The sequence below is a fragment of the Symphalangus syndactylus genome, chromosome 8 (assembly GCF_028878055.3).
Source record: "Symphalangus syndactylus isolate Jambi chromosome 8, NHGRI_mSymSyn1-v2.1_pri, whole genome shotgun sequence".
NCBI classification, from domain to species: domain Eukaryota; kingdom Metazoa; phylum Chordata; class Mammalia; order Primates; family Hylobatidae; genus Symphalangus; species Symphalangus syndactylus.
The window spans coordinates 90,273,361-90,295,404 of record NC_072430.2 but is presented as its reverse complement, the minus strand read 5'-3'; the positions used below and the strand labels follow the sequence as shown (position 1 = coordinate 90,295,404).

Here is a 22,044-nt window from a genome sequence, read left to right as displayed (position 1 = left end):
ACTGCATTCCTCTGCTTAGCAGGTAGAGAGCAAATGTGACCCATAATCAATGAAGAATGAAAGTTGGCAAATAAATGCCTCAGAACTGTAATAGGCAACTTCTGAGATGCTTTCTGTGTTCCCTCAAAAAGTTTACTTCTGGAACTGAAGGCCAATCACCATATTAGCAACAAACACTCTTTATTGACTTTCTCCTTTTGCTTTCTTACTTGGCCATTCTTATACCTTACTAATTGGGATCACATCCCAAATAAACCATGTGCACTTAAATCTTGTCTAAAGGTCTGCTTTGGGAACCTAAAGTAAGATAGTATTTAAAGAAGCTATGAGGCGAAGCTCAGGGGCTCATATGTATAATTCCAGCACTTTGAGAGGCTGAGATGGGAGGACGGCTTGAGTCTAGGAGTTCAACAACAGCCTAGGCAACATAGTGAGATCCTGTCTCTACAAAAAATAAAAAACAAAAAAAAATTAGTCAGATGTGGTGATACACACCTGTAGTCCCAGCTACTTGTGAAGCTGAGGTGAGGGGGATCACTTGAGAAGGAGTTTGAGGATTTGGCAAGCTATGATAACGTCTCTGAACTCCAGCCTGGATGACACAGCAAAACCCTGTCTCTTCAAAAATAAAAAGCTATGAAGTTTAGGATTTTATTTATTTACTTTTAAGTATTTCTTATTTTGACTATTTTTTTTTACCAGAACAATTTAGAAATGAAAAATTTTGTTTGATATCTTTGAAAAATATTTTAAAAAATTATCTGACTCAAGGAATCTTCCCACCTTGGGCAAGTTGAAAAATATAAAAATGACTATACCTAGAGGGCCAACAGTCACCTGTAATAAAGCATTGCTTAACATTTTCTTACCCCTAACATATTTCTGATTAAGCAAGTGCCAGAATGGAAGAGGTAGCTTATGATGTCTGAAACAATAAAGCCAACATTGTTATTTTGTAAGATTACATATTATCTGTGGATTTGTTTCTCTAGATCATGCCTACAATTCTCTTTTCAGATTCCATTTGAGTAGTAGACTTCCTTCAATACCAACTGTTTTGTCTTTACTATTTATTTTCTTTTCAAGTATTTGACCCATTAGGAGGCACATATAGACATTTTTATTTTTTTCTCAAAAAAAAAAAGAGAAGGTTTGATGTATCCTACTGGCAAGATATATTCTCTTTAAAGCTTTTTAAATTTTACATATGGGTTTATAAATTCATATATATATACATATATTCTAAACTCATATGTACACACACACACACACACACACACGAAATGGAGGAAGAGTAAAAGTGAAGAAGAAACTAAAGTTTGAAGTTTATCACATTTCCAGTTTCATTTTTGTGTCATTGATGCTTGTAGTTAGATTGGCCCCAGGTATAACAGTTTGCAACAATTAGAAGAATATCAAAATGCCAGTTTTAACTGCAAATGTCTCCTTCTACAGTCTTCCCATGTTGTTTAAAACTCTTAGCTTTATGAGTATTATAATTTGGAACTTATTTAAAAAAGAGTATATAATAAAGTATAAAAAAAGACATCTTCTTTGTTATATTTTCTCAAAAGGTGCTCTATCAAATAGTCCTGACTTTATTAAATTACACATGTTAATCATTTTGAAGTACCTTCTAATGAAGATAATTTTATTAGCATGTTCAGGATTAGCTTTTTAACATATGATCATGAGGAACACATAGACTGGCATGTTCACCAGCTCCTATCAGCTCTCAGAAAACAGGCTCTCCTGAAGCAGCCAGAGGAGGTGGAGTAAATGTCCGGAGCATAGGATGGGGCCAAAACAATATACTATGGGGCCAAAGAACATTGAAGGAGTGGGTTAATTCCAGAGATTCAGAAAAACTGAAGAGTGGGGGATAAAAATAGCATGAATTATTGAAAACAAATCTGTATCAGATTTGTTTCCAGAACCAGTCCTAATGAGAACAAAATAATCATTTACATATGGTCTACATACACAATGAAATATTCTTCAATCTTAACAAAGAAGGAACTTTTGCCATTTGTGACAACATAAAAAATCTGGAGGATATTATGTTAAATGAAATAAACTTGTCACAGACTGACAAATACTGCATGATTTCACTTACATGATATACCTAAAATAATGAAACTCTCAGAAGCAGATAATATAGGGATAGTTTCCAGGTGCTGGGGAGAAGAAAAAAATGGGGAATTGTTTTTCTATTGGTAAAAGTTCTATTATTTCCAGAGATCTGCTGTATAACATGGTTCCTGTAGTCAACAATACTGTATTGTGCACTTACAAAATTTAGAAGGTAGATTTCATGTTAAATGTTCTTAGCACAAATAAATAATAAATAAAGGGACACAATAAAACTTTTTTTCATGGGGAGAGGGACAGAGTTTTGCTCTTGCTGCCCAGGCTGGAGTGCAATGGCATGATCTCGGCTCACTGCAACCTCTGCCTCCTGGGTTCAAGCGATTCTTCTGTCTCAGCCTCCCAAGTAGCTGGGATTACAGGCATGCTCCATCAGGCCTGGCTAATTTTGTATTTTTAGTAAGATGAGGTTTCCCCATGTTGGCCAGGCTGATCTCAAACTCCTGACCTCAGATGATGATCCGCCTGCCTCGGCCTCCCAAAGTGCTGAGATTACAGGCATGAGCCAATGTGCCCTGGCCACAATAAAACTTTTGAAAGTGATGGATATGGTGATGCTTTCATGGATATATGCATATGTGAAATTCATCAAATTATATACATTAAATATATGCAGTTTTTGTGCCTCAATTATAACTCAATAAAGCTGTTTAAAAAATACACAAAGCAGTCATTTATACAGGGAAGGATACAGTAAATACAAGGAAATATGAACCACTGGAACTTATTATAGGAAAATTGTCTTCTTCAAAACTTCCTATCTCTCTACCTACTACTTACTGTATTTCCTCTTCTTTATTCCTTTGTCTCTCCCTCCCTCCATCCTTCTTTGTCTCTTCTTTTTTTCATTCATATTAGTATATGAATATATCATATATATCAATATGAATGCAATATAATTAATATGTACATATATATCAATTTATATCGATAAAATTTTTTTAAAAATCTATTAAATTAACATATATTCATATATAGTTTTAAATTATTCTATACAAAAAGAAAATAGAGACAAATAGAAAATTTAAAATGCTATATGCCTGTATTAGGGTTCTCTAGAGGGACAGGACTATAGGATATATATATATATATATATACACACACACACACACACACATATATACACATACACATTATATATATATACACACACACCCACATATATATTTATATATATATTTATATATATTTATATATTTATATATTTATATATTTTTATATATTTTTATATATTTATATATATTTATATATTTTTATATATATTTATATATTTATACATATATTTATATATATTTATATATATTTATATATTTTTATATATTTATATATATATATTTATATATTTATATATGTTTAGATATATTTAGATATATTTATTTATATATTTAGATATATTTAGATATATTTATATATATATTTAGATATATTTATATTTATATATATATTTATATATATTTTTATATATATTTATATATATTTATATATATTTATATATATATTTATATATATTTATATATATATTTATGTATATTTATATATATTTATTTATATTTATATATATTTATATATATTTATATTTATATATATTTATATATATTTATATTTATATATTTATATATATTTATATTTATATATATTTATATATATTTATATTTATATATATTTATATTTATATTTATATATATATTTATATATATATATTTATATATATGTTTATATATATTTATATATAGTTAGTTATATATATATTTATATATATATATATAAAGAGGAGTTTATTAAGTATTAACTTACACAATTGTGAGGTTGCACATAGTCTGTCTGCAAGCTTGAGGAGCAAGGAGAGCCAGTCTGAATCTCAACACTGAAGAACTTGGAGTCCGATGTTGGAGGGCAGGAAGCATCCAGCACAGGAGAAAGATGTAGGCTGGGAGGCTAGGCCAGTCTTGCCTTTTCAAGTTTTTCTGCCTGCTTTATATTCACTGGAAACTCATTAGATGGTGCCCACCAGATTAAGTGTGGGTCTGCCTCCTCCAGCCCACTGACTCAAATGTTAATCTCCTTTGTCAACACCCTCACAGACACACCCAGGATTAATACTTTGTATCCTTTAATCCAATCAAGTTGACACTCAGTATTAACCATCATAGTATGTATAAGAAGTATGATTCAACATTCTAATCTGATTGTCTGTTATTCTAACTTAAGTGGAAGAATTTAAGAAGTCACAGATAATATTAAACATTCAACAACAAAAACTAAAACTTAGTCAACCTATGACCAGATTTTGGGAGAAATTGTCACCAGTGGCATCATTAGAATTTGTCCCTAGTCTCTGTGCTTTACTGCCAGAGCACAACAAATCTATTAGTTCAAGAGAAGGTGGGAAGATGATTGTTTCACCTCTGTATTTTTTTTCTGGCAGTGGTAGAAAAATTCAAAGTTTATGCCAAATGATATTTTTTTTCTCCTGCATGATATTATTTTTCTTTTTTTTTAGGGACAAGATTTTGCTTGTGTTGGGAAAAAAGCTGAGGGTTGGGAGGAAAACTGAGGCATGGCTTGCATAATGTCCTCTGGAATGTGTCTAGACTTGCTGGCTCCTTGCTTCTAGCCCTCCTAGTCTCCTAGTCCCATTATCTCAAGTAGCAGAACATGTTCCATATAAATACTAAACCGTCACAGCTGTAGATCATGTGCCTGCCATTTTGATCTCCACATTCTCACCACCTGTTTCTCTATTGGATTACCAATAAATAGCGTGGGCTTCCAGAGCTCAGGGTCTTCACAGCCTCCACCATCGCAATGGCCCCCTGGTGTCCCACCTTTCTCTCTCAAGCTGTCTTTTTCTCAATCCTTTGACTCCGCCGGACTTTGTCATCCCCACGACCTGGTGTTGGTTGGATCTGGCCACCCCAGCAGCTTGGTTGGTTGCCCAGGCTGGAGTGCACTGGCATGATCATAGCTCACGGAAACCTCAAACTCCTGGGCTCGGGTGATCCTCCCATCTCAGCCTCCTGCGTAGCTGGGACTGCAGATGGGCACCACCATGCCTGGCTAGCTTTTCCTATTTATTTTTGTAGAGACAACTTGCTATTTTGTCAAGGCTGGTCTCCAAATCCCAGCCTCAAACAATCCTCCCACCTCAGCCTCTCAAAGCCTTTGGATTGGCTGGGCGTACTGGCTGACGTCTGTAATCCCAGCACTTTGGGAGGCCAAGGCGGGCAGGTCACGAGGTCAGGAGATCCAGACCATCCTGACTAACACAGTGAAACCCCATCTCTACTAAAAATACAAAAAAGTTAGCCAGGCATGGTGGTGGGCGCCTGTAGTCCCAGCTACTCAGGAGGCTGAGGCAGGAGAATGGCGTGAACCTGGGAGGCGGGGCTTGCAGTGAGCCGAGATCACGTCACTGCACTCCAGCCTGGGTGACAGAGTGAGACTCTGTCTCAAAAAAAAAAAAAAAAAAAAAAAAAAAAAAACGAAAACAAAAAGGCTTTGGATTACAGGTGTGAGCCATTATGCTTGGCCTGAATATAACTTTTCTGAGAGGACTGAAAATTGTTGCACCATATTTGCTACTAATGTTTTTTTTCCCCTCTATATTGTCAGAGACACAAACATTTCAGGACAGACTATAGGAAGTAGAGATATATGAGAACAGCAATGATTCATAGCCTCCTCAAGTAATTAATGTGTGGGAAGCTGAGATCTAGAATTGCACCTTTTCATGTACTCATTTTATTTTAAGTGTTAAATAATCAGTAGGTAGATATAGGAAAGGATCCCAAATTGTAGCTGCATCTCCATTCCTGGTGAATGCTTCAAGATATAGTGAGACTTAGGTTGCAAGCTGGATATATCAACCTGCTAGGGATATTGTGGAATATCATTCAACCAGTCCTTAAATTGTCAATGATCAGGACCAAAGATATGTGTACATTCTCCATTAGCAACTTCTGTATATGAATAGAAATCTCTTCATTCAAAGGCATATAAGGAGAAAAAGAGACAAATTATGGAAACTATAGAAAAATACTGTCAACTACTTTACTATGTAAAAACCTACCTAACCTAAATGGATTTACACTCTTAATTTAAAATTATTTTGTTATCTCTCCTGAGCTATTGTTGACTAGACTTAGCTCCATGTATGCTATCTGGGCCTGACATTATTTATGGGCTTAACTGTGGTGTAACATCCAAGAAGGCTCATTCACGTGGCTGATAATTGAAACTAACTTCTTTCTCAATCAGGTGTAGTAACTCCGTTTTGGGGGCTTGTTTCCTTGTTTGCTTCCATAGATGGGCCTTTCTTGCCAGTGCTTGGTTCAAGCCTAAGCTAATTAGTTCAGAGTTTCCCCATTGGTCGTGGTAGATTGAGAAATGGTTTAATAAAAGTGACTTTGAATACTTCATTTGATGGTTGTAGCAAACAACCTTCTCTGGCTTTACTCGAAGGAGCCTTGTTTGCTGATCATGAACACCTCAAAATCATGAGGGAAAGCCAGCCTAAGTAGGAAGCCAAAAAAGAGACAAGTGTGGAGCTGAAGGAATTATAGAGAAATAGAGCTGGAGCCCTGGACAAACAATGCCCGAATCTCCCCTACTTCCAAATACTTCAGGAACTAAGCCACTACATCCACTTAATTGTTTAAGTTAGTATGGGTTAGGTTTTCTGATAATTACAGGAGAAAGCATTCTAACTGATCGACGCAGCTAATATAAATGACCAAAAAGGGTGAAATAAAAGGATGAGCTTTACAGTTGTTACTTATGAAATAAAAGAGAAATAGACAAAACTTCAAAAATGTAAATCAATGAATCAACAAAGAATAGAGAAAAAATAAGAAAGGTGATATGATAAATGCTGAGGCATTTGTATCTTAGGAAATGATAATAACAGCAATAATAACAGTAACAACAACAGCAAGGATTATTTGAGTCCATGTTATTGTTACCATGCTAGTCTAAGAGCTTTGCATGTTTTAACTATTTTAGCTTTTGTCAAAAGCAGTATAAAGTAAGTACTGCTGATGACAAAGGTTTTGAAGAAAAAAGTTTAGTAACTGTAGCAGTCCTGGCTATAGAGCCCATGTTTTATTATGTGTAATTTAATAAAAGCACATTTAAAATTCTTGATGAATGGAGAAATGTTCTTAGATCATTTATACTGCCAAATTCAATTCAAGAGGAAGGGGAAAATTTCTACAGACTAATAATTGTGGAGGACATTAAAAATTACCAAAGTATTACTTTTATAATATACTAGAGGATCAGATGATTTTAATGGTGAGTTATAGGAAACATATAATATCTTTACAAATGACACCTATACATTTTATGTTATAATGTTGTCATAATCCTATTGTCAAAGCTGATACACAATGATAAACTAAACATATGCAATTTATGTTATAATGTTGTCATAATCCTATTGTCAAAGCTGACATACAATGTTAAACTGTTTCATAAATGGAGCCACAAGTATCCTAAATGAAATACTTTCAAATTATGTTCAACTTTGCATTTAAATAAATTATTTGCCAGTACCATCAACAAACTTTCTTTCCTCTATCCAAATTATATGTTGACACAAGCTAGCTATTATTTTGTATTAAAATAGATTTCTAGTTTTCAGATCATCTGCTTACATTTCAGAAATGTTATCCACCTGGATTTTGAGTGATGCCTCCCAATGCACCACCTATGGTCAGTCAATTAATAATAAAAGGCATGGCATGTGAAGGCATAACACAAAAGCACCATGTAACAACAAAGGGAAAACACTGTCTCTTGGCAAGCAATTCCACAGCTTCCCATTGATCCAAGAGCAATGCCCTTATCTTGAATTTCAATATGTGGTATAATTCCAGTGGAGATGGAAAAGAAAGAGGGAAAACCTGCACATTCTATACTATATAATAGCATTATATACTACTATATAATAGCATTATATACTACTATATAATAGCATTATATACTACTATATAATAGCATTATATACTACTATATAATAGTATATATATATAATGCTGTATATAATAGCATTATATACTACTATATAATAGCATTATATACTGTGCAAATAATTCACAAACAGACTCCAAGGGCCACCAAATGGAAATGGCTTCTTACTATTCTAAATGTAATCATTTAAATTCAAATTTTTATTTAGATATGCTGCATTTTATAAAAATGCCATCTATTTTAATATGGGTCATTAATAAAAATATTTTCTAGGAAAATATCTAGGTAATTTCCCAGATATACATTACCTCATGGAGTAATTGCTGAACAAAGAAAAATCACTAATCACTCTCCCAAGGTTATGGTTTAAATCTATTTTACTATTTTGTTGTGAGTATTATGAGGGTCATGCCAAAAACCTTGTAAAACCAAGATATCTGACTTCATTTTTTCCTCTACATTGATAAGTCTGTCACTGGGTAAAAAGGAATTTGATTGTACTGGTGTGATTTGTTGTCACTGAATTTATGGTGGTTATCATCCTGCCTCCTGTACTTTGTAGGCCTTTGCAAATTGCTTGCTGTGGGATTTGTCCCAATATCAGGAACGATACTGAAGTTAACGCAAACTGTTCTCTAATTTCAAAAGTGTCATCATATCCCGCCTCACTCTTCAAATGCTCACCTTCAACCTCAGCCTCTTAGAAAAACTGAGGTATATTTAAACTGCTCAATTTTCAGATTATTTGGCTATGATGTCTGAAAACACACATAGCTTATAGCTGTTAGAATTTTAGTGAAATGCAGTTGGCCCTCTGTAACCTCAGAGAATTAGTTCCAGGATGCCAGCAGATACCGCAATCAGCAGATGTTCAAGTTTCTTATATAAAATGGTGGAGTACAGTATTTAGTTAATGCAAGTCACATATTATTAAATAGTTTATATTTCAAAGTATCTGGCTTTTTGAAGTGATTTGGACCATTTTGATCTGTATTCTATTACATCATAGATGTTTAGGACAAATTTTAGTCTGTTTTTGTAATCGTGATTGACCTTGAGCAATTTCCTTGAAAAAGCACTTGAAAGTCTTTCTATAGTTTTAGACCATAAAAAAATTTATTGTCATGATTATAACCCACCCACCTTGACTCAAGGGAATGATCATATTTAAATATATGCAAAATTAAAGCAGAAGCATTAAACTTTTTTTTATTTTACTTTATGTTCTAGTATACATGTGTAGAATGTGCAGGTTTGTTACTTAGGTGTACGTGTGCCATGGTGGTTTGGTGCACCCATCAACCCATCATCTAGGGTTTTTTGTTGTTGCTGTTGTTGTTGTTGTTGTGTTTGAGATGGAGTCTTGCTCTGTCACCCAGGCTGGAGAGCAGTGGCTTGATCTCAGCTCACTGCAACCTCCGCCTCCTGGGTTCAAGCGATTCTGCTGCCTCATTTTTTGTATTTTTAGTAGAGACAGGGTTTCACCGTTTGAGCCAGGATGGTCTCAATCTCCCGACCTTGTGATCTGCCTGCCTCGGCCTCCCAAAGTGCTGGGATTACAGGCATGAGCCACTGCGCCCGGCGTCATCTAGCATTTTAAGCTTGCATGCGTTAGGTATTTGTCCTAATGCTCTCCCTCCTCTTGCCCCACACCTCCCGACAGGCCCCATTGTGTCATGTTCCCCTCCCTGTGTCCATGTGTTCTCATTGTTTAACTCCCACTTATGAGTGAGAACATGCAGTGTTTGATTTTCTGTACCTGTGTTAATTTGCTGAGAGTGATGGTTTCCAGCTTCATCCATGTCCCAGCAAAGGACATGAACTCATTCTTTTTTTATGGCTGTATAGCATTCCATGGTGTACATGTGCCACATTTTCTTTATCCAGTCTATCATTGATGGGCATTTGGGCTGGTTCCAAGTCTTTGCTATTGTAAATGGCAGTAGCATTTTTTAATGCAAAGATGCGCATTCTTGTTCTGTAGTCATTCTTACACTGATTTCAATTCTTGAAGCTTGTCCTAATGCCTTAGGGGAATTTATATTTTCCTCCTGTTCTTCTCTCATTTTAATCTCCTCCTTCTCTAATTCCTCTCTCTACTTTTTCTCCTCTTTTTTCTTCTCCTTTATATTACACTAATTAGTGTAATATGAATGTATAAGTGTAATATCTGTATAACAATCATTAGCATATCTGTTGGCATTTTTTATTCTATTGGCATTTTATTGTGCTATATGTGGTCAATTTGTCATTTTGGAGATCTATATTTAGGAAATATTGTAAAGCTTTCTGTGCCTCTATGCTTTTCTTAATAGTTAAACTCAATTATGTTAGAATAATTCTTATTATTCTAATATTATATGAAATTTGTCTTGTGTTAAATTTATTTAATCCCTGTATTTTTTATTTTTTGTTATTCTCTGTTCATCAATAGAACTAGAGGAACATTCAGCTTTTTTTGATAAGACATGTAGATAATTTATTTCTCTTTACATTTTTACAAAGCATGTATAATCATTTCCTTGTCATAGAAATACGAATTCAGTGTTATTGATACATTGGGTCAGAGCAGAATTAAATTAAAAATTGGGGTAGAAAAGAATGTTTTATGCAAAACTTGACTATTCAAAATGATTAGATGCTTGAAGAATTGATTCAGGAAACTGTAGAAGGAAAATAGCTTTGCCTTACATACAAAGCTCTCTATGCTCATCAGCTCCTCCTATTGTCTGAATGTATGTGGAGTCCAAAGCAGCTGGGTGCTTATGGGTAGTTGTGAAGGTAAACATAATGACAATACAGATGTCTATCAAATGTGTTCTGTATAAAAGTTTTATAATCCATATCTTGTATAATCATCTTCTAAATATAAAGCAATATGAACTGAAACTCCATATCATTCCAATTCTATCAAGGAATGGGGTTGGGAATGAGACAGAGTCTATCTGCAGCTCATGCCACCCACCAAAGATAGATAACAGGGAGCCATTCACAGCTACAAATTATGACTCCAATAAAGTAAACTGCAACCAGGAAGGAATCAGATGTTTCCAGCACATTAATGTTAGGATTATTGCTTCAAAGGAACAGGGATAATTTATAGGAATATGAGGAAGACACTTTCCTAATATCAGAATTGTCTATGGTGTCTCTAAAAAAAAGTTCTTATCATTTTGGTGAGGTGTGCTTTCTTTCTAGGTGATTAGTAAGGAAGATCACTACAGTTCTTACTTGTGTGGCAGCTAAACTAGGACCAGAAACAATTACCACTTTTCTCATGCCTAGGAATATAAACCATTCCTCTCCTTTCAGAGAAGGAAAGCCTGGGAGGAAGAGGGCCTCCGGTGGTGGAAGGTGAAGATAGACTAGGTGGCTTGACAAGAGAATCCAGGGGAAATTATGAAGCCATTTGAGGGGGAGCAGTCAAAAGAAAACCAAAATCTGCAATTCCCTTCCCCCTGTTTGTACTAGAGACTGAGTTTGTAAGAGTAACTTCCTCCCTCTGTTTTCCCTATATAATGTGTTTCCTCTGGTAAAACTTCTTGACCCTTCAGTAAAAGAAAAAAATTCTAACTCCAGCCAATACAATGCATTGCTTGTCTTAGGAAGGATGTAGAGGTATAAAATAATGATGACAGCTTTTTTATCATTATGTGGGGCTGGTATTTCCCAGCATACATATTTCTAGGTCTTCTTAACTAGTATCCAACTATGATTTGGGAAGGCACAAGTTAAAATGAAAATAACTTTCCTAGAAAGGAAATTCATAATGCTATCAGTTATTCTTGGTACTGGCTTATATGACTTAGCATAATGTATCCAAGTCTCATCCATGTTTTAGTGTATGTCAGAATTTCCTTTTATAAGGCTGAATAGTGTTCCACTGTACGTATATACCACACTTTGTTTATCCATTCATCCATTGATGGACATTTGGGTTTCTTGCACCTTTTGGCTATTTTGAATAATGCTGCTATAAACATGGGTGCATAAATCTCTCTTCAAGAGCCTGCTTTCAATTCTTTGGGGTATATAAATTAAATTTTTGGATCCTTTGGTAATTCTATTTTTAATTTTTGTTTTCCATAGTGGCTACACCATTTTACATTCCCAACAACAGTGCACAATGGTTTTAATTTTTTCCACATCCTCATCAATACTTGTTATTTTCTGTTTTTCTTTATAGTAGCCATCATAATGGGTGAGCGATGGTATATTTTAAATTTATAAATTACAGAATTAATTCATCTTTTGCATGTTTCCAAACAATTCATTTTATGCTACTGCCTCTCTTTTAACGTTTTATATTATTTTATTTTTATTGTAGCTAATTGGTAAATCTTTTTAAAAAACTGATTTAGATTTCTGACTTACTTGGAAAGGAAGGTTTGCACCAATCTCAAAATTATTTTTTTTAAATCCTCATATTTTTAACTATCATTTTTTACAAGTTGGGGGTTGATAGTTGTTTTCAGCACTTGAAATATTTTCCAGTGAGAAATTATGCTTTCCCATAGGTAAGGTGTCTTTTATCTTTCATTGCCTTTACAATTTTTCCTTTGTATTTAGGTTTCAAAAGGTTGACTATAAGATGCATTGGTATAGATTTATTTGGGTTTACCCTGTTTGGGTTTTGCTCAGCTTCTTAAATCTGTAGGTTTATGTATTTTTTTCAAAAAGTACTGTTTTCTTGACTGTATTTTATCCCCACACCTTTACTCCTTTACTTTTGGTACTCTGATAACAGAAATGCTAGATCTTTTGTTGTAGCTTTACAGGTCCTTGGGGCTCATTTTATTTTCCCATTTATTTTTTCTCTGTTGTTCACATAGGGTAACTTTTATTTTTCCATCTTTGAGTTCATATATTATTTCTTTGTTTCTCGTTTTCTGCCATTGTACCCATCTGTTGAGTTTTTTATTTTGGTTTTGTATTTTTGAATTCTAAAATTTTCATTTGATTTTTTTGGTTTGTATTTCTTATTCTTTGCTGAGATTTTCTATTTTTTTAGTTGTATCAAGCTTGTTTGTAATTGCGTCTTCAACCATTTTTTTATGATGGCTGTTTTAAAATCATTTTCAGATAATTCTAGCATCTGTATTGTTTGCATCTGTTGATTGCCTTTTCTCATTCAGGTTGAGAATTTTCATGTTCTTGATAAGGCAAGTTATTTTTTTTTGATAGAAACTCATTTTGGGTATTGAATTACAAGACTCTGGATCTTATTTCAATCTTTTCTTAATAGAAGACATTACTCTGACACTGATGAGTGAAGAGGAGTGGTACCTCATTACTGCCATGTGGGGGTTAGAAGTCCAGGCTCCCTGCCTCACCTAATTGACACTTGAGAGGCAAAGGTGAAACTGCTCATTATTACTGGGGGCAGTGGAAATTTAGGCTCTCCAATAGACTTCAATTGATACTACCCCTGCTGGGAAGGGCAGGATGCCTTGTTACTCTTCCCCACATAGCCTCCACTGACACCAACATGGTGGTGGTGGTGGTGGTAGAGAGTGGCCTTATTATTGCTGAGAGGTGGTAAAAGTCATGACTCTCCACTAGGTCGTCTTTGGCACTACCTCAGGGTGGAGGGAGAGGGGAACCTTATTAAATGGTGTGGGGTGGGTGTCCATGATCTTCTTCTGATCTCTCCACTGATGCCATGGGGTCAGGGCTGCTCCCAGCTCCCTACTTGCCCTTCTCAGACACCACTGTGGTGTTGGGGTTGTTAGGGTGACTCCTTACAGCCTCACAAAGGTGCAATTCTAGATACTTCACTTGGTCTTTCCTGGTGTAGGGGTGGATGGGGTCATAGTTTTGTGTGTGTGTGTGCACGCGCACATGCGCACGCTATTTGGCTGGAATAGAGTGGCTATTGTCTAAACATTTTCTCTCTTGCTAGGCTGCCTCTTTCCTGGTCCTTTGGTTGGTAGAACAGGATTTTCTTGGGGTTGTGTTGGTCTGTGTCTTTTGGCAATTCTAGATTCTTGGCTTCCTCCGCAACTAATCCAGAATATATGAGGCAAAAAAATGACAAACTCCAGAAAAATTGCTGTCATGTTACTCTTTGAGCCCCGAAGTCCCTGGCCCATCTACCTTTTTCTCCTCACCTCTCTGAATCTTGTTTGTTTTATGCATAACATCCAGAGTATATAGCTGTTCATAGTGTAAGGAATGGAAAAAAGAACAGACAATTTTTATTATTTGTAGTCACCATGTGGTATAAAGTCACTGCAAACATAGAATTGGCAAATACGGAACCACTACTCTTACAGGAAATATAAGGTTAGGTTCCTGAGAGTGTCTAGCAACAATATTTTTTTAAAAAAATTGGTTGATATATAACCTTGTTTTATGTTTCAACACCTTATTTAAAAGATATTGTATTTTCATTAACACTGAACACACAGCCAATAGCAGTATCACTCATGCCTGAATGAAGCATATCTAACATACATATTTTCCATAAGGCACACCACAGCCTTCATATGCTTAGGATCATTAGACAAGCACTTCAGCAGTATACTTTGGGGCAATTTTAAATAGCAAAATCACTAACAAAGCATGAACAAAAATATGAAAAATGTGTCACTAAATAGACTGAAAATTTCACTTGTTTACAGTATGACAGCTGTAAAAAGAAGGCAGGGCAACATTCGATTTGACCTCAGCTCAGAACATGCACATTGGATGATCTGAATTTTTGGCTGCTCTGCACATGTCTGCGAATGACCATAAAGAAGCACAGGTACAGGAGCTGCAGTTTATGGTGCAGATATGGCCAAATTCCAGAACAACACCATGCACAAATAGTCCCAAAAATGGCACAGAAATGGCATCAAGCAACCTTGATTATAAGGATATGAATCTCTTAAGGGAGTGGGCCCTAAGTTCATAAGGAATGTGTGCTTTGCCATGAAGGAAAAGAAGGGCTTAAAAAAGATGCAGGTCAACAATACCAAGGACATGAATGGACTAGCCGAGGCTGTCAGGGCCCTAATATAGCTCAAGGAGGTCAAGGTCAAGACCCCTGAGGGCATCAGCTACAAGCTCAATCTACTTGCCTACATTGCTGACCTAAGCTAGGGCAACATGTTTATGTCCACATTGTATAGAATGATTTCTCTATCTTTGGGAACATACACAATATTGGAATTGCTGGATTGAATGGTAATTCTATTTTGAGTTCTTTGAGAAATCAACAAACTGCTTTCCACAATGGCTGAACTAATTTACACTCCCACCAACAGTGTATGAGCTTCCCTTTTCTTTGCAACCTCAGCATGATCTGTTATTTTTTTACTTTTTAATGATATGCATTCTGACTGGTGAGAGATGGTTTCTCATTGTGGTCTTGATTGGCATTTCTCTAATAATTAGTGACATTGAGAATTGTTTCATATTCTTGTTGGCTGTGTGTATATCTTCTTTTCGAAAAGTGTCTGTTCATGTCCTTTGCCTACTTTTTAATGGGGTTGTTTGTTCCTTGTTAATTTGTTTAATTTTCTTATAGATTTCAGATATTAGACTTTTGTCAGATGCATAGTTTGCAAATATTTTCTCTCATTCTGTACACTGTTTAATCTGTTGATATTTTATATTGCTGTCCAGAAGCTCTTTAGTTTAATTAAGTCCCATTTGTCTATTATTTTTGTTGCAATTGCTTTTGGGATATTCATCATAAAATCTTACCAAGTTCCTATGTCTAGAATGGTATTTCCTAAGTTATCTGTCAGGGATTTTGCAAGTTTTAGATTTTACATTTAAGTCTTTAATCTATCTCGAGTTGATTTTTGTGTATGATGTAAGGAAGGAGTTCAGGTTCAATCTTCTGCATATAGCCAGTTAGCCAGTTATCCAGCGCCATTTATTGAATGGTGATTCCTTTCCCCCTTGCTGGCTGTATTAGTTCATTTTTACACTGCAGTGAAGGACTACCTGAGTCTGGGAAATTTATAAAGAAAAAAGGCTTAATTGACTCACAGTTCTGTATGGCTGAGGAGGCCTCTGGAAACTTACAATCATGTTGGAAGGTGAAGGGGAAGTGAGGACCTGCTTCACATGGTGATAGGGCTTGGGGAAATTGCTAAACACTTTTTACCATTATATTTTGTGAGCACTCACTCACTATTATGAGAACAGCATGAATTGCCGCCATGATTTAATAATCTCCCAACAGGCCCCTTCTCTGACATATGGGGATTAAAATTCAAGATGAGATTTGAGTGTGGTCACAGAGCCAAACCATATTATTCCACCCCTGGACCCTCCCAAATCTCATGTCCTTCTCACATTTCAAAACCAATTATGCCTTCCCAACAGTCCTCCAAAGTCTTAACTCATTCCAGCATTAACCCAAAAGTCCAAGTCTAAAGTCTCACCTGAGACAATGCAAGTCCCTTCCTCCTGTGAGCTTGTAAAATAAAAAAATAAGTTAGTTACCTATAAGATGCAGTGGGGCCCAGGCGTTGGGTAAATGTTCCCACACAAATGGGAGAAATTGGCCAAAACAAAGGGGCTACAAGCCACATGCAATTTGGAAACCCAGCAAGGCACTCATTACATCTTAAATCTCCAAAAGTAATGTCCTTTGACTGCATGTCTCACATCCAGGAAATGCTGACCCAAGAGGTAAGCTCCTAAGACCTTGGGCAGCTCTTTCCTGTGGCTCTGCAGGCTACAGCCTCCATGGCTGCTTTCACAGGCTGGCATTGAGTGCCTGTAGCTTTTCCAGGCACATGGTGTAAGCTGTCAGTAGACCTACCATTCTGAGGTCTGGAGGATGGTGGCCCTCTTCTCACAGCTCCACTATGCAGTGCCCCAGTGGGGACTGTGTGTGGGGGCTCCAACCCCACATTTCCCCTCTGCACTGCCCTAGTAAAGGTTCTCCATGAGGGCTCCATCCCTGCAGCAGACTTCTGCCTGGCCTGGACATCCAGGCATTTCCATACATCCTCTGAAATCTAGGTGGAAGCTCCCAAACTCTTGCCTTCTGTGCATCCACAGATCCAGCACCACACGACAACTGCAAAGGCTTAGGACGTGCACCTCTGAAACTACAGCCAGAGCTGTAACTTGGCCCCTTTTAGCCATAGCTGGACCTAGAGTGGCTGGTATGCTGGGCACCGCATCCTGAGGCTGCACAGAGCCCTGGGGCCCTGGGCTCAGCCTATAAAACCATTTTTCTGTCCTATGTCTCTGGGTCTGTGATGGGTGAGGCTGCTATGAAGATCTCTGAAATGCCCTGCGGACATTTTCCCCATTGTGTTGGTTATTAATATTTGGTTCCTTGTTTCTTATGCAAATTTCTGCAGCAGGCTTGAATTTCTCCCCAGAAAATGGGTTTTTCTTTTCTATTGCATGGTGAGGTTACAAATTTTCTGAACTTTTATGTTCTGCTTCCCTTTTAAACAAAAGTTCCAATTTCACATAATCCCTTTATGAAAACATATGACAGTGAACTTTTGGAAAAAGCCAGGTCACCTCTTGAATACTTTGTTGCTTAGAAATGTCTTCCACCAGATACTCTAAATCATCTCTTTCAATTACAAAGTTACACAGATCTCTAGAGCAGGGGCAAAATGCCACCAGTCTCTTTGCTAAAGCATAGCAAGCGTGACCTTTGCTCCAATTCCCAATAAGTTCCTCATCTCTATCTGAGATCACCTCAGCCTGAACTTCATTGTCCATATCACTATCAGAATTTTGGTCAAAACCATTCAGCAAGTCTCTAGGAAGTTCCAACTTTCCCACATCTTCGTGTCTTCTTCTGAGCCCTCCAAACTGTTCCAATGTCTGCCTGTTACCCAGTTCCAAAGTTGCTTTCATACTGTCAGGTATGTTTATAGCAGTGCCCCAAACTCTTGGTACCAATTTTCTGTATTAGTCAATTTTCACATTGCTATAAAGCACTACCAGAGACTGTGTAATTTATGAAGAAAAAAGGTTTAATTGACTTACAGTTCAGCATAGCTGGGGAGGCCTCAGGAAACTTACGATCATGGTGGAAGGTGAAGGGGAAGCAAGGACCTTCTTCACATGGTAACAGGAGGGTGGGGGGAACTGCTAAACACTTTTAAACCATCAGATCTTGAGAATTCACTCACTATCATGAGAACAGCATGGGGGAACTACCCCCATGAATTGATCATCTCCTGCCAGGATCCCCTCCAATATGTCGGGATTACAATTTGAGATGAGATTTGAGTCAGGAAACAGATCCAAACAGTATCAGTGGTTTTTGTTGTCTTTGTTGAAGATCAGATTATTGTAGGTGTGTGGCCTTATTTCTGGGCTGTTTTGTTCCATTGATCTGTGTATCTGTTTTTGTATCCGTATCATTGTTTTCGTTACCATAGCCTTGTAGCATAGTTTGAAGTTGGGCAAAGTGATATCTCCAGCCTTGTTCTTTTTGCTTAGTATTTCTTTGGCTATTTCAGCCTTTTAAAATTCAATATGGCTTTTAAAATAGTTTTTTTTTCTAATTCTGTGAAGTATGTCATTGGTAGCTTGACAGGAATACCACTGAATCTATAAATTGCTTTGAGCAGCATGACCATTTTAACAATATTGACTCTTTCTGTCCATGAATATGGAAAGCTTTTCGGTTTGTTTGTGTCATCTCTGATTTTATTTGAGCAATTTTGTAATTTTCAATGTAGAGATCTTTCACCTCCGTGGTTAGTTGTATTCCTAGGAATTTCATTCTTCTTGTGGCAATTGTGAATGGAATTGTATTCCTGATTTGATTCTCAGCTTGGCTGTTGTTGGTGTATAGGAATGCTAGCAATTTTTGTACATTGATTTTGCAAATATTTTCTCCCATTCTGAAAATATTTGCAAAGTATTTTGCAATTTTGTATTTTGAAAAGTTGCTAAAGTTGTTTATCAGATCTAGGAGCTTTTGGTCAGAGACTATGGTTTTTTCTAGATACAGAATCATGTCGTCTGCAGACAGGGATAGTTTTACTTCCTCTCCTCCTATTTTTATGCCTTTATTTTTTTCTCTTGCCTGATTGCTGGGTCAGGACTTCCAATACTATGTTAAATCAGAGTGTGAGATAGAATCTTTATATTGTGCCAATTTTCCAGGGGAATGCTTCCAGCTTTTGCCCATTTAGTATGATGTTAGCTATGGGTTTGGCATAGATGGCTCTTATTATTTTGGGATATCTTCCTTCAATGTCTAGTTTGTTAAGGTTTTTAACATGAAGGGATGTTTTATTGAAAGCCTTTTCTGCGTCAGTTGAGGTAATTATTGGGTTTTTGTTTTTAGTTCTGTTTACATGATTAATCACGTTTATTGATTTTTGTGTTTGTATGTTAAACCAATCTTGCATTTGGATGATAAAGTCTACTTAATTTCTGGAGTGAATTAGCTTTTTGATAAGCTGCTGGATTTCATTTGCTAGTATTTTATTGAGGATTTTTGCATCTGTGTTCATCAATAATATTAGCCTGAAGTTTTCTTATTTTGTGTGTGTCTCTGCCAAGTTTTGGTATCAGGTTGATGCTGACCTCATGGAATGAGTTAGGGAGGAGTTCTTCCTCCACAATTATTTGGAATAGTTTCAATAGGAATGGTACCAGCTCTTCTTTATGCAACTGGTAGGATCCAGTTGTGAAACTGTTTGGTCTTGGGCTTTTTCTGGTTGTTAGGCTCTTTATTATTGATTCAATTTCAGAACTTGTTAGTGGTCTGTTCAGGGATTTAATTTATTCTTAGTTCAATCTGGGGAGGTTATATGTTTTCAGGAATTTTTCCATTCTTCTAGGTTTTCTAGCTTGTGTGCATAAAGGTATTCATAGTAGTCTCTGAGGGATTTTTGTATTTTTGTGGGGTCAGTGGTAGTGTCCCTTTTGTTATTTCTGATTGTGTTTATTTGGATTTTCTCTTTTTATTAGTCTAGCTAGTGGTCTGTTGTATCTTATTAATTCTTTCAAAAAACCAAATCCTGGATTAATTAATCTTTTGTTTGTTTATTTGTTCATTTGCATCTCAATTTCCTTCAGTATAGCTCTGATTTGGGTAACTTCTTGTCTTCTGCTAGCTTTGGGGTCGGCTTGCTCTTGTTTCTCTAGTTCCTTTCTAGTTCCTGTAGTTGTGATGTTAATGTCATTCATTTAAGATTTGCCTAACTTTTTGAAGTGGATATTTAGTGCTATAAACTTCCCTTTTAAGACTGCTTTAGCTGTGTCCCAGTGATTCTGGTATGTTGTATCTTTGTTCTCATTAGTTTCAAAGAATTTCTTTATTTCTGCCTTAATTTCATTATTTACCCAAAAGTCATTCAGGAAAAGGTTGTTTAATTTCCATGTAATTGTATGGTTTTGAGTGATTTTCTTTGTATTGATTTCATTTTTATTGCTCTGTGATCTTAAGAGTGTGGTTCATATGATGTTATTGTTTTTTCTTTCTCTTTTTATTTTTTTGAGACGAGTTTTACTCTTGTTGCCTAGGCTGGAGTGCAATGTTACAATCTCAGCTCACTGCAACCTCCACCTCCCTGGCTCAAGTGATTTTCCTGCCTCAGCCTCCTGAGTAGCTGGGATTACAGGTGCCTGCCATCACTCCCAGCTAATTTTCGCATTTTTAGTAGAGAGGGTGTTTCACCATGTTGGCCAGGCTGGCCTCAAACTCCTGATCTCAGGTGATCCACCCACCTCAGCCTCCCAAATTGTTGTTTTTTTCTTTATTTGAATTTGCTGAGTATTGTTTTATGTCTGATTGTGTGGTTGATTTTAGAGTATGTCCCATGTGCAGATGAAAAGAATGTATATTCTGTTGTTTTTGGGGTGAAGAGTTCTGTATATATCTATTTTCTATTCTCTTACTTTGAGCCTACAGGTTTCATTGCATACGAGATGAGTCTCTTGAAGACATCATACCACTGAGTCTTATTTCTTTTTTTTTTTTTTTTTTTTTTGAGACAGAGTCTCGCTCTGTCGCCCGGGCTGGAGTGCAGTGGCGCAATCTCGGCTCACTGCAAGCTCCGCCTCCCGGGTTCACGCCATTCTCCTGCCTCAGCCTCCGAGTAGCTGGGACTACAGGCGCCCGCCACCGCGCCCGGCTAATTTTTTTGTATTTTTTTAGTAGAGACGGGGTTTCACCGTGGTCTCGATCTCCTGACCTCGTGATCCGCCCGCCTCGGCCTCCCAAAGTGCTGGGATTACAAGCGTGAGCCACCGCGCCCGGCCCTGAGTCTTATTTCTTTATCCAACTTGCCACTCAATGGCTTTTAATTGGGGCATTTAGCCCATTTACATTCAAGGCCAGCATTGATATGTGAAGATTTAATACTGTCATCCTGTTGTTAGCTAGTTATTATATACACCAGTTTGTATAATTGCTTTATGGTGTGACTTTGGTCCATTTACCTAAGTGTGCTTTTGTAGTGGCTAGCAACTATATTTCTTTTCCATATTTAGCACTCCCTTCAAGACCTCTTGTAAGGAAGGTCTGGTGGTAATGAATTCCCTTAGCATTTGCTTGTCTGAAAAGGATCTTATTTCTCCTTTGCTTATGAAGCTTAGTTTGGCTGGATATAAGACTCTTGGTTGGAATTTCTTTTCTTTAAGAATGCTGAATATAGGTTTCCAGTCTCTTCTTGCTTGTAGGGTTTCTGCTGAAAGGTCTGCTGTTAGCCGGATGGGGTTCGCTTTGCTGGTGACCTGCCTGTTTTCTCTAGCTGTCTTTAACATTTTTTCTTTTATTTTGACCTTGTAGAATCTGATGACTGTATGTCTTGGGGATGGTCTTCTTGTGTAGTATTTCACAGGCATTCTCTGTATTTCCTGAATTTAAATGTTGGCCTCTCTAGTGAGGTTGGCCACATTTTCATGGATGATATCCTGAAATTCGTTTCCAAGTTACTTGCTTTCTCTCTCTTTCAGAGACACCAGTGAGTCTTAGATTTGGTCTCTTTC

The 22,044-nt window shown here is 36.6% G+C and overlaps 1 long non-coding RNA gene across 1 annotated transcript in view; it reads left to right on the top strand.

The window, feature by feature from the left end:
• The window catches only part of LOC129488151 (uncharacterized), a 157,348-nt gene that overhangs the window by 5,479 nt on the left and 129,825 nt on the right, over window positions 1-22,044 (top strand). The gene's annotated exons all lie outside the window — the stretch shown is intronic.